Source organism: Schistocerca piceifrons, unplaced genomic scaffold, assembly GCF_021461385.2.
Source record: "Schistocerca piceifrons isolate TAMUIC-IGC-003096 unplaced genomic scaffold, iqSchPice1.1 HiC_scaffold_304, whole genome shotgun sequence".
NCBI lineage: Eukaryota > Metazoa > Arthropoda > Insecta > Orthoptera > Acrididae > Schistocerca > Schistocerca piceifrons.
Genome location: NW_025728520.1, coordinates 10,001 through 15,000, shown reverse-complemented (window position 1 = coordinate 15,000; position 5,000 = coordinate 10,001). Strand labels below are relative to the sequence as shown.

General features: G+C 54.1%; 1 non-coding gene across 1 annotated transcript in view; it reads right to left on the bottom strand.

Moving 5' to 3' along the window:
* The window catches only part of LOC124744694, a 1,909-nt gene extending 389 nt beyond the window's left edge, over positions 1–1,520 (bottom strand). Inside the window, exon 1 of the ribosomal RNA XR_007010838.1 lies at positions 1–1,520. This exon is cut by the window's left edge and continues 389 nt beyond it. This is a non-coding gene — a ribosomal RNA (small subunit ribosomal RNA).
* Positions 1,521–5,000: the final 3,480 nt, after the last annotated feature.

Here is a 5,000-nt window from a genome sequence, read left to right as displayed (position 1 = left end):
CTCGTGCGGCTAGAAGCCGCCTGTCCCTCTAAGAAGAAAAGTAATCGCTGACAGCACGAAGGATGTCACGCGACTAGTTAGCAGGCTAGAGTCTCGTTCGTTATCGGAATTAACCAGACAAATCGCTCCACCAACTAAGAACGGCCATGCACCACCACCCACCGAATCAAGAAAGAGCTATCAATCTGTCAATCCTTCCGGTGTCCGGGCCTGGTGAGGTTTCCCGTGTTGAGTCAAATTAAGCCGCAGGCTCCACTCCTGGTGGTGCCCTTCCGTCAATTCCTTTAAGTTTCAGCTTTGCAACCATACTTCCCCCGGAACCCAAAAGCTTTGGTTTCCCGGAGGCTGCCCGCCGAGTCATCGGAGGAACTGCGGCGGATCGCTGGCTGGCATCGTTTATGGTTAGAACTAGGGCGGTATCTGATCGCCTTCGAACCTCTAACTTTCGTTCTTGATTAATGAAAACATACTTGGCAAATGCTTTCGCTTCTGTTCGTCTTGCGACGATCCAAGAATTTCACCTCTAACGTCGCAATACGAATGCCCCCGCCTGTCCCTATTAATCATTACCTCGGGTTCCGAAAACCAACAAAATAGAACCGAGGTCCTATTCCATTATTCCATGCACACAGTATTCAGGCGGGCTTGCCTGCTTTAAGCACTCTAATTTGTTCAAAGTAAACGTGCCGGCCCACCGAGACACTCAATAAAGAGCACCCTGGTAGGATTTCAACGGGGTCCGCCTCGGGACGCACGAGCACGCACGAGGCGGTCGCACGCCTTCAGCTCGCCCCACCGGCAGGACGTCCCACGATACATGCCAGTTAAACACCGACGGGCGGTGAACCAACAGCGTGGGACACAAATCCAACTACGAGCTTTTTAACCGCAACAACTTTAATATACGCTATTGGAGCTGGAATTACCGCGGCTGCTGGCACCAGACTTGCCCTCCAATAGATACTCGTTAAAGGATTTAAAGTGTACTCATTCCGATTACGGGGCCTCGGATGAGTCCCGTATCGTTATTTTTCGTCACTACCTCCCCGTGCCGGGAGTGGGTAATTTGCGCGCCTGCTGCCTTCCTTGGATGTGGTAGCCGTTTCTCAGGCTCCCTCTCCGGAATCGAACCCTGATTCCCCGTTACCCGTTACAACCATGGTAGGCGCAGAACCTACCATCGACAGTTGATAAGGCAGACATTTGAAAGATGCGTCGCCGGTACGAGGACCGTGCGATCAGCCCAAAGTTATTCAGAGTCACCAAGGCAAACGGACCGGACGAGCCGACCGATTGGTTTTGATCTAATAAAAGCGTCCCTTCCATCTCTGGTCGGGACTCTGTTTGCATGTATTAGCTCTAGAATTACCACAGTTATCCAAGTAACGTGGGTACGATCTAAGGAACCATAACTGATTTAATGAGCCATTCGCGGTTTCACCTTAATGCGGCTTGTACTGAGACATGCATGGCTTAATCTTTGAGACAAGCATATGACTACTGGCAGGATCAACCAGGGAGCTGCGTCAACTAGAGCTGAGCAGCCGGCCGCCCGGGAGTGTGTCCCGGGGGCCCGCGCGAACACGCAAGCGTCCGCTCAATCATTCTGCAAACAGGAGGAGGCTGAGCTCCCCTGCACAATACACCTCGAAACCCTCTCAGGTCCCGGCGGCGCGCAGCGCCGTCCCAAGTACTTGGTCGGGTTCGAGAGAGGCGCAATCGCCCGGAGTTAGGCGAGTAGACGCTTTCGGTGCGACCACCCGTGCTCCCAACTGAGCTTGCCGCTGCCGACAGAGGCCCGGGAGCGTGCTGTCGTGGCATTGCCGGCGGGAGACAACACGCGCCACCTACGGTGACCGGCAGCTCCAACGCCAGCGCCACAGAAGGACAAAAGCCCCACTTGGGTGCCGAAGCGAACTCTCCCAGCACAGCGCACGCGCCAACACATCCGCACAGCTGCGATACAAACCACCAGCGAGAACCGCTGGGGCGACCGAGCAGCAGACGGCGTCGCGGCGCCGAGCGCCGGGCGGCGGCGCATCCTCAACGCACACAGTCCTCAATCGGACCAGCACACTGAAGATGTCCACCGCGCTTCGCACCGGGCCCGCGAGGACCTACTTTGGCCGCACGGCGCCGCGCGCAGGGTGCGCCGGCGCGCAGCTGCGACGCCTGCCGCGTCCGTCGGCCGGCGCGCCTGCCACTGGCCGCCCCCACCAGCCGGCTGTAGCGCGTGCGCCCACGCACCGCGCGGCCAGCACGCCGGGAGGCGCCCCCTCACCGGCCGGGGACGGTCCCACCCAGCCACCGCCGCGTATCGCTTCACACCCAGATGCCGTTCAGTTTCGTCGGCATGGTGGGTATCGCTGGAACAACCGGTTAGTACCTCAACCTATCGTCGCCATCACCGATTCACCCCTAGCGAGAACAACCGCACCACAACAGGTTACCATTTGTTCATTTGCGTAACTTCACCAGAAAACGCAGGCGTCCATCGCCATTTGCAACTTCAACGATTATTGCATGCCTGTGTCAGGTGTCACGCCACACTACGTCTGCCCACATACACGCAACAAAATGTGCACGCCTAGACAATACGTGGAAGGTGGCCCCCGTACGTATGCGATGTCCATTGCTCGAACGACTGTCAACCGGCCTCTGTAGCATGTCGCAGATATGGAACGCGGTGCACCATGCCATCACGGTGTGTGAGGAGAGACGACTAGGTCCGAATACATCAACAGACAGCTCATGCTGATCGCCATCCACGGCGTCCGTTCCTCCCACACGTCTCTATGGCGTACCACACTGCAATCCAGCTCTCATAGGGAGACGACACGTAGCTGCGTGCACAATATTTGCACTGTATGGTCCGCCGTTTTTGGGCGCAGTCGTTGTGCGGTCACACATGTGCCACGATGTATCATTCAGTACATAAGGACGAATGTGCAGTACAGATTGTGGTTCACGCGTACGACATCAGCGGACAGTTGACACAGGCCGCACCACAACGTAGCCTGAGTACGTCGCATGCGAAGGGCATTGAACATGCAAACTTCTCACCAACCAGCTTGCGAAGGCAGGGGGCAAGGTGGGGACGTGGGGAGGGGCGGCATGTACGTCCTGCTGCCATCCACATTACAGTGTACAGCAGGAGCATGTGGAAAGTGAGCAAGACTTGCAAGGTGTTTAACATGAAGCGATACACAGGGGTGCGGGCAGTGCGAGTAGCGAACTATATTGCGAGGGTTGCGGGTGGGCAACACTACAGTAATTGAACGAGTCGTATAACAATTACAGAGCAGGTTTAGGCGACAACGTGGGTTACGTTAAGGCGACAACATGGGTTAGGTTAAGGCACAACATGGGTTAGGTTAAGGCACAACATGGGTTAGGTTAAGGCACAACATGGGTTAGGTTAAGGCACAACATGGGTTAGGTTAAGGCACAACATGGGTTAGGTTAAGGCACAACATGGGTTAGGTTAAGGCACAACATGGGTTAGGTTAAGGCACAACATGGGTTAGGTTGAGGCACAACATGGGTTAGGTTGAGGCACAACATGGGTTAGGTTGAGGCACAACATGGGTTAGGTTGAGGCACAACATGGGTTAGGTTGAGGCACAACATGGGTTAGGTTGAGGTACAACATGGGTTAGGTTAAGGTACAACATGGGTTAGGTTAAGGTACAACATGGGTTAGGTTAAGGTACAACATGGGTTAGGTTAAGGTACAACATGGGTTAGGTTAAGGTACAACATAGGTTAGGTTAAGGTACAACATAGGTTAGGTTAAGGTACAACATAGGTTAGGTTAAGGTACAACATAGGTTAGGTTAAGGTACAACATAGGTTAGGTTAAGGTACAACATAGGTTAGGTTAAGGTACAACATAGGTTAGGTTAGGTTAGGTTAGGTTACACGTTGTTGTACGGAAAGGTGTAGGGGGGGGGGGGCGGGGGCGGCAGGTTCGTTGATAGTGATTATAGTAAGTGAATGCTTGTGACATGATCAGATTTGTCACGTCAGGATGCACCTTTGGCTTATTAGAGGCGGCGCTCCAATTCTATGCTTGTGTGAGACCTGTGTCTTTGACTCATGTCATTGTTTGTGCGCTGTGACAGGAGGTACTATTGTGATGTTGGGTGCACCGTTGTATAGGACATGTGTGGGTGTTGGTGCCTGGTCTGCGCAATGGTGGATGTCGAAAGGCTGGGATATTGTATTTTCCGCACGGACCTCCTGGTCTGGTTGTGATAGTGTGGATTGTGTAATGTGGCGGAGAAGATGCACTGGATGTTGTTCCATGCTGGTGCTTACATATTGTATGTGCGCCTGTTAGAAGCAGAGAGTGGTGCGTGATCAGAGTGTCTGGCTGACGTGTGGTTCCCATTTTGGGCAGACTCTTTCAGCATGTATACGGACAGTTGTGTATATTTGCTGTAGTTTGATGGCTCTGCATTGATTACTAATCAGCGCCGTGTGTACGGGTAATCTGGTTCCAGTCCAAAATGTTCCATCTGTGTACATTAGTGACAAAGACTCCCCCCATGCAGTGGGGCTCGGTCTGTTATAACTCTTCCGCGTAATATATTTGCCCCACGTTTTTGCGACTGCGAGTGCGAGTGCAACGCGCATGGGGACCGACATGCTGATGGCTCGGTATCGGACGCCGTACAGTGAGCAACGCGATCGCGTCTCTCGCTCGTAAGTGGTACAGGTCGCGGCTCATGTATACGGACAGCGGGAATGTCGCATATTGGAAATAACTCTTCATGAAACGCAAGTTATAGGGGTGGATTGCACTTTACGAGTGCGGGAAACGTCCGCCGTTCATCCGCTGGAGGTGCGAGTTTGGCGGTTGGGGTGGTGCACGAACGGGTGCGGGTGGCGTCATTGCCGGTCCACGGCTTCGTGCGGCAGAGCCACTGGAGATTGGGTGCTATGGTCGACAGAGGCTGCAGCCTTTGTGGGTGGCGTCGAAAGGCGGCCACTGTGGC